This window comes from Gorilla gorilla, chromosome 12 (assembly GCF_029281585.2).
Source record: "Gorilla gorilla gorilla isolate KB3781 chromosome 12, NHGRI_mGorGor1-v2.1_pri, whole genome shotgun sequence".
NCBI classification, from domain to species: domain Eukaryota; kingdom Metazoa; phylum Chordata; class Mammalia; order Primates; family Hominidae; genus Gorilla; species Gorilla gorilla.
Window position 1 is genome coordinate 29,340,496 of NC_073236.2, and position 12,431 is coordinate 29,352,926.

The 12,431-nt window shown below is 42.3% G+C and overlaps 2 pseudogenes; both read right to left on the reverse strand.

Annotated features, from left to right (window-relative positions):
• Positions 1–711: 711 nt before the first annotated feature.
• LOC129531428 (putative V-set and immunoglobulin domain-containing-like protein IGHV1OR21-1) lies at positions 712–1,157 on the reverse strand (annotated as a pseudogene).
• A 7,683-nt stretch (positions 1,158–8,840) lies between these two features.
• LOC129531427 (immunoglobulin heavy variable 1-18-like) lies at positions 8,841–9,317 on the reverse strand (annotated as a pseudogene).
• Between the last annotated feature and the right edge of the window lie 3,114 nt (positions 9,318–12,431).

A 12,431-nucleotide genomic window follows, 5' to 3' on the forward strand; every position in this document is an offset into this window, starting at 1 on the left:
AGACATTTTGGACATTTTTCAGAATCATACTTAGTCTTACCATGTGATCAAATAATCTTGCTCAAATTATTCATCCATCTAATTTGAAAACTTGTTCACAATAATATATTCATGGGAATGTTTGTATCAACTTTATTGATATGGTTTGACTGTATCCCCACCCAAATCTCATCTTGAGTTTTAATAATTCCCATGTGTCAAGGGTGTGGTCAGGTGGACGTAATTGAATCATGGGGGCGGTTTCCCCCACACTGTTCTCATGGTAGTGAATATGTCTTATGAGATCTGACAGTTTTATAAACAGGAGCTCCCCTGGCACAAGGTCTCTCTTGCCTGCTGCCATGTAAGACATCAGTTTACTCTTCCTTCATCTTCTTCCATGATTATGAGACCACCCCAGCCATGTGGAACTATGATTCCATTAAACCACTTTTCTTTATAAGTTATTCGGTCTCAGGTATGTCTTTATTAGCAGCATGATAATGGGCTAATACAGGGCCTTTCCTAATCTTTGAATTTTCTGTATATGGTGACTCTTGAATAAAATATTTATTATAAAATTAGAGTGTGTCCTTGTTTCTATTGATCCTTGTCCTCAGTTACTTGACCCATTTTCTAAACAACTTTAAACCTCATCTTCCCTGTCATCTCCTCTGCAGGAACACAGCTGCCTCCTCCCTGCAGTTTCTGACACTCTCAGGATGTGGGTTTTCACATTGTGTCTCTCACACAGTAATACATGGCCATGTCCTCAGATCTCAGGCTGCTTAGCTCCATGTAGGCTGTGCTCATGGATGTGTCCCTGCTTATGGTGACTCTGCCCTGGAACTTCTGTGCATAGCTTGTGCTGCCATCACTAGGGCACACCAATCCCATCCACTCAAGCCCTTGTGCATGGGCCTGGCGCACCCAGTGCATACAGTAGCTGGTGAAGGTGTATCCAGAAGCCTTGCAGGAGACCTTCACTGAGGCCCAAGGCTTCTTCACCTCAGCCCCAGACTGCACCAGCTATACCTGGGACTGGGCACCTGTGGAGAGGACACAGGAGTGGATAAAACCCCCTTTGACTGGACCCAGTCACCTTAGTCCTGGGGACTGAGAATTATCCTACCTGCAGCTATGACCACCAAAAACAGGATTCTCCAAGTCCAGTCCATGGTGAGGAGCTGTGCTCTCAGGGGCTTCTCTAGAGGACGTGTGTGGTTATTGGGTGATGCTCTCAGGGCACAGACATACCTGTAGTGTTCACCTCAGGTGATTTGCATATTCACGAGAACTACTACTTCATAGCCTTATGCTTGATCCAGCATGAGAAAGAGAAAATAGATCTCACATGAACCACACAACTGTGGGATGCCGAGGTACAAGTCCTCATTCTTATTTAATGTCGCGTTTCCCTTTATATGCCCAGAACTTTGTGAAGGGAGAACTTCTCCACTAAGAAGGTGACTCACACAGGATGTAGCACATGGATAGCCTCCACCCTTTCTAGGTTTTGCTGTCTGCAGTCTTCCTCTTGGGATCTATGTGTCTTCTGAAATGTGTACCTTTTGATTTAATAAAATCATCCCTGTTCTTCATCTTTTTACTAGGAAAATATCTCAAACCAGTAATAATTTTGCCTTTTAAATGTGGTTCTCACTGAATTGTTGATTTATTTATTTCTAAATGTATAGAGATAATAGAAATAGTCTTTGCAAAATTCTAATTTTAACATGTTATAATTTTTTGGTTTTCAATAAAACAACACTCAGTTCTCAGAGAAATCCCCTCTGCAGCCTCATGTGCACCAGCTCTGGGGCTGGAGCCTGCTCTGGGTGGGTCCTGGGTGCCCCCTGCAGCACTGCCTCTGCCCTGCATGTAGGTTTCCATCTGGGCTCAGAGAGGATTTATCTCTCAGTGTTTCTAGGGCTATAGGAAGAGGTCATGCCCTAGTTTAAAATGCTCCTTCAGTGACACCATATGTTACTGACACCATCTTTTGAAAACATTGACCTTAGGGGACCCAGTGAACTCTAAGAAACCATCAGGGAGCCCTTCCCTGGAGCTCAGGATGCATTTAATCAGTGGACACATTGTGAGCACAAAAATTTTGAAGGGTTTTGGGGGATGCTTTATCTTGTTTGGTCTCCTGCAATTGAATATTACATCTAAGAATACCTGTAGGTATATATACTTGTGGATGAATGCCCACTCCATGTCTTCTTTTTCAATAACACACACACACACACACACACACACACACACACACACACACACACAGAACTAGGTGATTTTTACAACAGTGGGCCTCTAACTTGCCATTTTTTCTAGTATCTTGCAAATGGGGAGCACCCCCTACATGGATACTAGACCTGAGTATATGACTTCCTTCTCCAAACAGAAGTAAGGAAAACAGTACAGAATTGGAGACGTAGCAAGTGTACATTCGTCATGTTTGCATATTGTCACCTGAGAATACTGCAGTTTCCCTAAGAGAAGTGACTCTGTGTCCACCAAGGGTTGAGTGACCCCGTTCATCAAGCTGTTGGTGTCAGAAGCTTCCAGTTGCTCTACTGTCCTTGACTTTTTTCTCCCATTGTCTTTGCATTTCCCTATGTTCTCCTCCCTATATAGAGTCTCTGCATTGCCACACTAATCTTCAATATAGATTAATTATGCTGATGAGAAGGTAATGTGTGAGGATTGTATTTTTTTTCTTTTCTTACAACTATAGGCTTTTTCATTCAGTTAAGAGGTAAACAGATTAACATTGGAGGCTATTCCATTTAACTAGCCCAAGTTCCTATTTCACTTTATATATCCCTCCCACACTGCCATACATCTCGAAGAAATGACTGCCGAAAGACTTTGCTTCTAACTTCTTAGCACTAACCTTCAATGAATTGCTTTCAAATAAGTTATTCCTAACTTAAAATTTTATTGTGTTCAAAGAAACTCGTCCCTCTAAGAGGCTTCCACATATGCCAATAGAACGTTCCACCACTGACAGGAGGGCAGAGTACCAATGATTCTAATTACAGGAGCTACTCCAAGGAAAGCTTCAGTGATATTTGTGTTGTCAGATTCGGTGCTTGTTAGGGCAGAAGATGGTGAGACTAACAATGCAGAGCACACTCTGTCAAATGACTGCATGTTTGGTTGTTTTAAAAAAACTGGTTATCTTTAGAGACAACATTTTAAACATAATGGAATTGAAGCCTGATACAAAATGTATAGAAACATGCATAGGAATAGACAGCCAAGAAGCAAAGTGGAACTCAGTGGAAACCTGGCTACATTACATAGCTCGTTTTGAACCTAACCATATTTATCACAAAACAACTGTAGCACAATAACACTTTCCTTCTCTGGCTCCCAAATTTAAGTAGACTCGTGTCAGCCTTCCCTAACACTGTAATCATTCTTTGAGAGGGCCAGAATATGTAAGGTAGTCCCAAACATTGACAAAAATGTTAATGTCAAACAGCTTCACACTGTGAGGATGACATACTTGAAGACAGCCAAGATGGCAGCACTGATAATTCCAGAAATAAAGATTGTGACAAACCAGGCTATACAATATCACGAAAGAGTCAAGTCAACAACTTTCTTGGATTAAAGCCAGGTACAAAGGAGCCCATGTTACAACATGTTGTACTGATGGGGAGGCCAATATTTGATGCAATCACCATAGTGAGGGCAGGAGCCAGTCCAGTACCGAAGGCACCAGAGGGTGTTACAGTGTCAGATTCTTCCCCGAGGCCTGAATCACTCTCCTCCAAACCCACAGACTAATGCAGGTTCCAACACCACCAGAGAGCAGAAGCCATACTGGCGTCACCACTCTTGAGGAAACATTTCCCATGTTATAAACCAGATATAAAGCCACGAGAGAATTTATTGCATTGCTGATGTCATTACCACCATAGGGTAATGACCTCAATCAGGCAATAAGAAGTTGCAGGAACTGGAAGAGGAGAGATAGTTCAGGCTTATCTTGGCCATACCATTCTTCTCAAGAACCACTACTTCCTTTTCTCTCGCCTAGACCCATCTCCACCTTGATACTCATGATTATCTTCGATCCTGAGAAGGTCAGAGACAGCATTGTATTAACCGGTGTAACTGTCCATTCCAAATCACTTCTTGGGGACTGCATTGGACCATGTAAGATTCTCCATTTCCTTACCCTTCTGAGGAACTTCTTTGGCATGAAATGAATCTAGAAGCGTGCCACATATTGTCATGATATAGGAAAAACAGCTATTATGGCACCGCAAGTGTTTGCCACCAAATCTCCCATGCCGTCTTCCACTATGGCAATGTGCAACTTATAGAGAAGCTCTTGTGCCAGAACCTTTAGGCATGGGGTAATATGCATAGTGGCCACTGAAGCCACGTGGCTGTTGATGGCTTGATTGAACTGGACCAAGTTTCTTAGAATTTCATCTCAGTGATTTTGTTATCTTCTGTTTCTTGGCTGTGACCTTTACAAGGAGTCTCCTCTAATAAAGCTGATATTTGTCTATTACGTCCTTCCCTGTCTGCAGCATCTCAGGACTATTTTTGCTCAATCTTACCCTACTGGCACATCCTTTTGTTCAATATTACCATACTGGCAATCATTTGCCTAATAAAGGAAGGCTGGGAAGAGGGTTCTACAATGGCAGTGAAGTACCTTCCACCATGTAGATAAATTATTATAAATGTTCTTCCCGTGGGTGGTCTATCTGGAGAAGGTTCTGGGTAAAGGTGTTAGAGATTAGGTCTCTCAATGACTGACCCAACTCACAAGGAATTTATGTGAATTCTAAATTAAAAATGTGGAGGTTCATGGAGCAAATGAGGGGCACCCGGAATATCTCATCCTAATAATAGTACAAACCTGTCCTTTAAGTTCTTTTAGCTTAGATTTATATATAACAAATCAAACAGCCAGGGTCATTTAAATAGTAACATGCTCAAACATATTAGGGCAACAGCTGAATATAATAATCAAATTGAAATCAAGCAAATCTGGGAGCAAACTAATGTTTTTCATAGTTCAGAACAGCTTTATTAACTCAATTAACTTGTAATCCCAGGAGTCTGGGAGGCCAACTTGGGCAGGTCACCTGAGGTCAGGAGTTTGACACCAGCCTGACCAACATGGCAAAACACCGTCTCTACTAAAAAATACAAAAATTAACTGGGGGCCGTGGCATGCACCTGTAATCCCAGCTACTTGGGAGGCTAGGGAGGAGAATTGCTTGAACACAGGAGGTGGAGATTGCAGAGCCAAGACCACACCACTGCACTCCAGCCTGGGAGACAGAGCGAGACTCCATCTAAGAAATAAAAAATTTAAAAAAATTAATAAAAGTGCTTCCAACACTGACCTTAATCTTGGTTATATTTGCGGTTGTTGTTGTTTGTTGTTGTTGTTTTGTTTTTTCAAACAGAGCTAAAGCAAGCTCAGTACTCCTGGAGATTTGGAAAGTGTCTTCACCTTGTTTTTGCCCATTCTCACCTGGGAACCCTGTGGATGCCCCATGAGAGGTAAATCTAAGGCCATTGACAGAGGGGCCATGGCCTTGGTCCTGAAGCTGTTGGTCTCAGAAGCTTTAAACCGCTTCACTGTCCTTAACTTTTCCTCTCCCTCTGCCTTTGGTTTTCCTAAGTTCTGGTCCTTGGACAGAGTCTGTGCATTGCCACACTTTTCTCTTTAATCCGGATTGATCATACTGGTGAAGAGGTAATGTCATGGGCAGGGGAGCAGTATATGTACTGGAAATTGAATTTCAATGTTTTCTTGATGTTTTTTCTCTAGACTGTGCCCTTTACAAGGAGTCTCTAGTGGGACAGCTGATTCTCCTCCACCTTCTACTCCCCCCTCCTGGCTGCAGCATCCACATATTATTGTCTTGAACTTGACCCTCAGTTGTTTTATTAATTGTGCCCCTTTTTATGACACAGGAAGACTAAGATGAAACTGCCTGGGATGGAAAAGAATACCTTCCCCTCACATAGAATAGAGATCTTGAAAAGCATTTTTTCTTTATAGGATCTGTCTGGAGGAAGTTCTGAGCATATTTATCAGAGAATAGCTCTCCTGATGACAGAGCCATAAGGGAATGTTTGGATTATCATCCTGAGAACCCAGAAGTTTCTGGAGGGAAATTCCATCAAAGTGTGGGGTGTGCAGCCCCCAGGAGTTCTTACTCTATCCCTGTCCACACCTGTCCACCAGAAATTTACTGAATTACCATGTAACTGTTCCCACCAGCTTGCACTTTCAACGGAAGAGTCACACAATTTATAAATTTAGAAAGGAGATTTTACTTCCGATAAATGATTGAAGCTGCAGGACAGCCATCTTAACAGGCTGGGAAGCAAAGCCTCCCACAGAGACAGTGAGCAGGCACTTCAAGAGAGGGAAAGAGGAGAAATGAATTCATGCAAATGGATAAGCCAAGTGTACACACTCAGCAGACTATAGGAGGATCTATTGATATTCACATAGTGGGCAGGCTCTCATGTCTAATAAGCAAACACACGTTACATGCACTTAGTGTTTGCTTTGGGGGTGAGGACTTAAGAACTAAATGAATGAAAATTGGGCCCTGTTCATCAAAAGGGCTTTGTGCAGGGGCTGAAAGATACACACTGCACAGTCTCTGTAAATTGCCAAGACAAGTTCATGGTCAGTGGTCTCTTCTCAGAAGACAGTTACTGAAATCTGTCTCTTGTCCAATCAAAGCTCTATTTATGGCTTGTGGAACAGGGTCACAGTTACCACATGTTTGGAGTTCCATGAGCTGCAAATGTTTTAATATGCTTACCTCAGAACCAGTGCTTGTTTAGGTGCTACAGAAAACAAAAAAGCCCTGTGGAAGTTACAATATAGTCATTTTTTTAAGTGTAGGGGTGAGTGACTTAATCCATGACTTTAGGCCTTGTTTATAATTTGGTATCTTATTGCCACAGAACTTTGATCCATCAGTCTGATTATCTCTATTTTAATGTCTTTCTAGTTTTGGGGGTCCTGGTTTTCCCTGCAATTTCATTTCTTCAACAGATTCAAGAAATTATTGATAATCAATTTTCCAGGCTTTTATTATTGTAAGAAAGTGGGTGATGTTTGACATGCTTTTTACATATTAAAGCAGAAACCAGAAGCAGCTTCAGAGATCACCAGTGACCTGACGCAAGCAGCAGGAATCTCATCTCATTAAGTGTAAGTGGCACCACACAGATATAGCTGAACATGCAGGGACACAGAAGACCCATTCCACAGGACACCCCCAAAATTACAGTGAATCTAATGGAATTATAGAAAATCATACATGATGTGCATCATGACCAAGGTCTCCACTTTTCATCAAAGGACTTCCTTATGGGATTCACCAGAACTTGCTTTCTTTCCATAGACATGGATATACCGCTAAACACTTAGGGACCTTACCCTCTGGGAAGGGACATAGTAAATCAGGAGTCACAGAATGTATAGGAAAATATCCGTTTTATGAATCCTCTAAAAAAGAGCCCGAACATGAATAGCCCCACCCACTTTTCCTCTGAACTGACATCATTCCCAGGAACTCACTTGTAGTGTTATACCCAAACGAGTTAGAGAAAATGCCACACTTTGAGACGAATTAAGAGTCTTTTATTTAAGCCGGCGGCCAAAGAGAGAGCTAACGCTCAGAATTCTCTCGGCCCCGAGGAAGGGGCTTGATTAACTTTTATATCTTGGTTTAGGAAGGGGAGGGGAACTCAAATACAATAATTCTACAGAAGTAAAAACATGCAAGAATCAAAAGAAGCAAATGGTTACAGAGTGATAAACAATTTAAAAGACAAATGGTTACAAATGGTTACCCTGCACGGTACCAGGTGCAGGGCTCTAAATCCTTGATTTGAGTTATATATAGATGCTATGCTGGGCACAACCTCAAGGCTTTATGTTGTTATCTCTTTGAGAAAAATCCTGGTAACTTCATACATTGTTTGTTCCAGTACCTTATCATTTAATTGGGCTCCTTTGAAATGCTGAGGATCTGTTTATACAGGTTAACTCCTTGAAGAAGGGCACTGGATAAGGAGCCTTAATGTCTTGTAAATCAAAAGATCAAATGGAGTTTGTCCGGCTTTCCCAGCCAGGGAGAGTCTACTCATATGGGAAACATGGCTGGCAATTAAGGAGACAAAAGAAGGGAAAACTTAAAGTAGCAAGCTAGAGTAAAAAACAAGGTTAGGCATTACAGTAGAACCTATGGTGCTTCAAGATAATTTGGGCTTGGTATGCCAAGAGACCACCAGAAGAGGAAAGAACAAATCTGCCCATGTAAGTTCATCCATTGTAACTTATTGATGACTCTGGGGCAGGATGGTGACAGTGGGGAAGGCTGTGCATGGTGAAGCAGGGGCACATGAGAACTCTCTGCACCTTCTGTTCAATTTTGCTGTGGTCTTAAAACTACTTTTTAATACATTTTATGTAAAAGGAGTGGCAGAGACAATTTGGAGTACATTTTGGCCAGTTTTTAGGAATCATATTTAGTCTTAGCCATGTTACCAGTAATCTTGTTCCAAATTATTTATCTATCTGATTTTAAAACCTAAGTCTGCACAAGGCCTCCATGGGATTCTTTGCATCAGCCTCACTGGTTGCTGTCTTTACCACTCTGAATTTTGCATATAGGGTGACAGCTGAAAGAAACATTTCCTATGTAGAGTGCATCCATGTTTCTATTACATTCCTCAGTTGCTCAGCTCATTTTCTAAACAACTTTAAACATTGTAAGCCCTGTAATCTCCTCAAATTCACTGCAGCTGCCTCCTCCCTGGGGTTTCTGACACCCTCAGGATGTGGGTTTTCACACTGTGTCACAGTAATACACGGCCATGTCGTCAGATCTCAGGCTGCTCAGCTCCATGTAGGCTGTGCTCGTGGATGTGTCTCTGGTCATGGTGACTCTGCCCTGGAGCTTCTGTGCGTAGTTTGTGTTACCATTGTAAGTGTTGATCCATCCCATCCACTCAAGCCCTTGTCCAGGGGCCTGTCACACCCAGTGCATATAGTAGCTGGTAAAGGTGTAACCAGAAGCCTTGCAGGAGACCTTCACTGAGGCTCCAGGCTTCTTCACCTCAGCTCCAGACTGCACCAGCTGCACCTGGGAGTGGGCACCTGTGGAGAGGACACAGGAGTGGGTGAAGTCTCACATGACTGGCCTGGTTTCTCCCTCAGCCCTGGGACTGGGGAGTCCCTTACCTGTTGCTGCTGCCACCAAGAAAAGGATGCTCCAGGTCCAGTCCATGGTGAGGAGCTGTGATCTAGGGGATTCTCCCAAGGAGGGGTGTGGTTGTTGTGTGATGCTCTCAGGGCACAGAGATATCTATATTCACCTCAGTTATTTGCATATTCATGAAGGATGCTATTTAATAGCCCAATTCCTGCCCCAGGATGAGAAAGAGCAAATTCATGACACATGGACGACACAATTGTAGAAGCTGAGGGTTCAAGCTGTAATCCTGTTAGAGGCGATGCGACCCCTACACATCCCTGAACTCTGTGTTGACAGAGCTTCCCCCACTGGAGAACAAGCTCCCCCAGGACATGCACCTCACTTTGAACCCACATTTGACTGTCTCATGGGCAACTTGAATCATTTCTAGACCTTAATATGTGAATGTGCTATTTTGGGAATGAGTGTGTTTCTCCAAAAATTGGACTTATTTATAAGAAAGGATCTCCTCCTGACCTCCAGCTGCTTACTATTAAGATGTCTAGGGGAGTTTGAAATCCTCATTGTAAAAGTGGTTCTCATTACAACATCGAGTTTCATAAATGCTGACAATTAAATAGGGTATTTATATGAACATCAGCAGTCTTTCTGAAATACTTATTTTAGATTTTTTAAAGGAAGTCCCAGGCCCTAAGAGGAACCTCTCCCCAGCCTCCTGTGCTCCTGCTCTGGGGCGGAAGCCTGTGCTCGGTGTGTCCTGAGCGCCCCCTGCAGCCCAGCCCCGCCCCTGCAGGGAGGTTCCTGTCTGAGCTCACAGAGTATATTCCTACCAGTGTCTCCAGCCAAGTACAAAGTGGCTGTGCCCTGGCTCAGAATTCTCCTTTAGTGACAGCCTGTGCTTCTCACACCATTTTTTGAAATAGTGAATTGGCCTTAGGAAACCCAGAGAACTCTGCAGAGAGACCCCAAGTAAGATCTCATGCATCACCAGGGAGCCCTTTCCTGGAGCTCAAGAGGCACTGAATCATTGGACACACGGTGAACCCAAAAACTCTTCAGGGGTTTGGGGGGGCTCTTATTTCCTTTAGGGTCCTGCAGTTGATTATTGCACCTGAGAACACCTGCAGGTGCAGGTGGATAGAAGCCCACTCCAACTCTACTATTCAACTCACACACGCGCACACACACACACACACACACACAATGGCTAATTTTCACATTAATGGGCCCTATGTTTACCCTATTTTTCTGGTATCCATGTTAAGGAAAGCACTCCCTACACTGGCACTAAGGCTGAATGTGTGTCTACTTTCTGCAAATAGAAGTAAAGATATCAGAATGCAAGTGGACACTTCGGAAGTACATGCACATTGAATTATTTTTTTTCACTTTGGAACCATGCAGATGCCACAGGAAAAGTAAATTTGAGGCCAATGAGGGTGAAATCATTTCCTTTGTTCTGAAGTTCCTGGTATCAGAGGCTTCGAATTCTTCTATTTTCCTTAACATTTTTCTCCTATTTCCTCCTCAGATAGAGTTTGTGCACTGCCACACTCTCGTATTTAATCCATGTTGACTAAACTGGTGAGACGTAATGTGTGGAACACGGAAGCATTACGTGTTCTTACAGTTGAATCTTAATGCTGTGGTGGTCTTCTTCCTCTGGGCTGTGCCCTATACAGGAAGTCTCCAGAGGTGAAGCTGATTTTTGCTCTTTTCTGGCTGGAGCATCACAGGAAATTTTCCTTAAATTTACATCTATTGGCTAATTTTACCCATTTTCATGATAAAAGAAGGCTGCTAGTATGGGCTTGTAATGGGGATGGATTACCTTTCCCCACATAGATGAGGATCTAAAAATGCCTTTCCCATGGTTTGTGTGTCTGAAGAAAGTCTGGGTGTATTTATTAGAGATTTGGTTTCCTAGAAATAGAGCCATGAAGGGATTTATGTGGATTCTCACCCTGAGAACCTGGAGGTTCCTGGAGGAAAGGGCGATAAGAGTATGGGGGTGGGGCTCCCAAGATCTCTCACCCTCATGCTAGTCCAGACATGCCTTTTATGTTTATTTAGTTCAGATTTTCGTATAACAAACCACACAGCCAGGCTCATTTAAATTCCCCATACTCAGTCCATATTGGAGCAGTAGCTGAGTACAATAATTAAGTTGAACTCAGACAAACCTGGGCCAAATCCAATTTTTCCTGTAGCTCAGAGCAGCTTTACTGACTCACTTAATTTGGAGATTATTTCTTCCCTGAAAGAACTGTAAGGGTTGCTGTGGAGCCTCTGTGGGTTTGGAATTTTTTGCATCAGCCTATCCTGTAGGGTATTCTGTACAATGTAGACCTTTATACTTAGATGGTAATTATTCCTAATGGCATGGAAATAGCTGGCAGCCCTCAATCCTGTTTCTTTCTTCTGTTCACCTGAATGTTTACAAGAATCCCATGAACCTCAGGACTCCCCTTCATGGATGACTCTGAAGATTGTAGACTCAGTGCTACAGACAGAGAGAGCTAAGGGAGGATACTCAGTTCACTGATATGTTGGGCCAGCAACATAGGATACATCCGAGAATGAATCACTTTTGTCAATGCCAATAAATAATAAATTCAAGAGTCATGACTTTCAGTATATCAGAGTTAAAATTTTCATGATTCTTGACAATGAGGCTCAAACTTGATGGTTTGCAGAAGAAATGAGCTCATCATTGTTAGAAAGAAGCTCTTTTCCTAGGAAGCCAGTCTTTTAAACGAAAGCGCCAGAGAATTTAGTTTCACAATAGATAAATTGTGAAAATTTATCTATTGGAGAAAAATAAAATCAGGAAAACTGGTCTCAAATAATTGAAAGAAAGCTTATAAGAAATTTTTATTAACACAGCCATGAAACTCCAGTTAGTCAAATTTTTTGGTTCATTTGTTACAACTCAAGAAGCAATTCAGAAGTCTACACAATTGGAAGCCTACTCCAACAGAGATAATTTTTCTTGATGTGAAAAACAGACCAGTATTTATAAAGAAAGAGTTCCCCATGAGATCTACAACTTACACAGATTTCTGTAACCTGAAGAAGTTTTGCTAAAAGGATTATCCTCTAGATATCTATGTATGCAAAAATATATTGCATATATTTGTATAAGATTAATCTGTACCAGCCCTTGGCACATTAAACAAACTTCATGTAGACATGATAACTTTATCACTTACTGTGCACTCA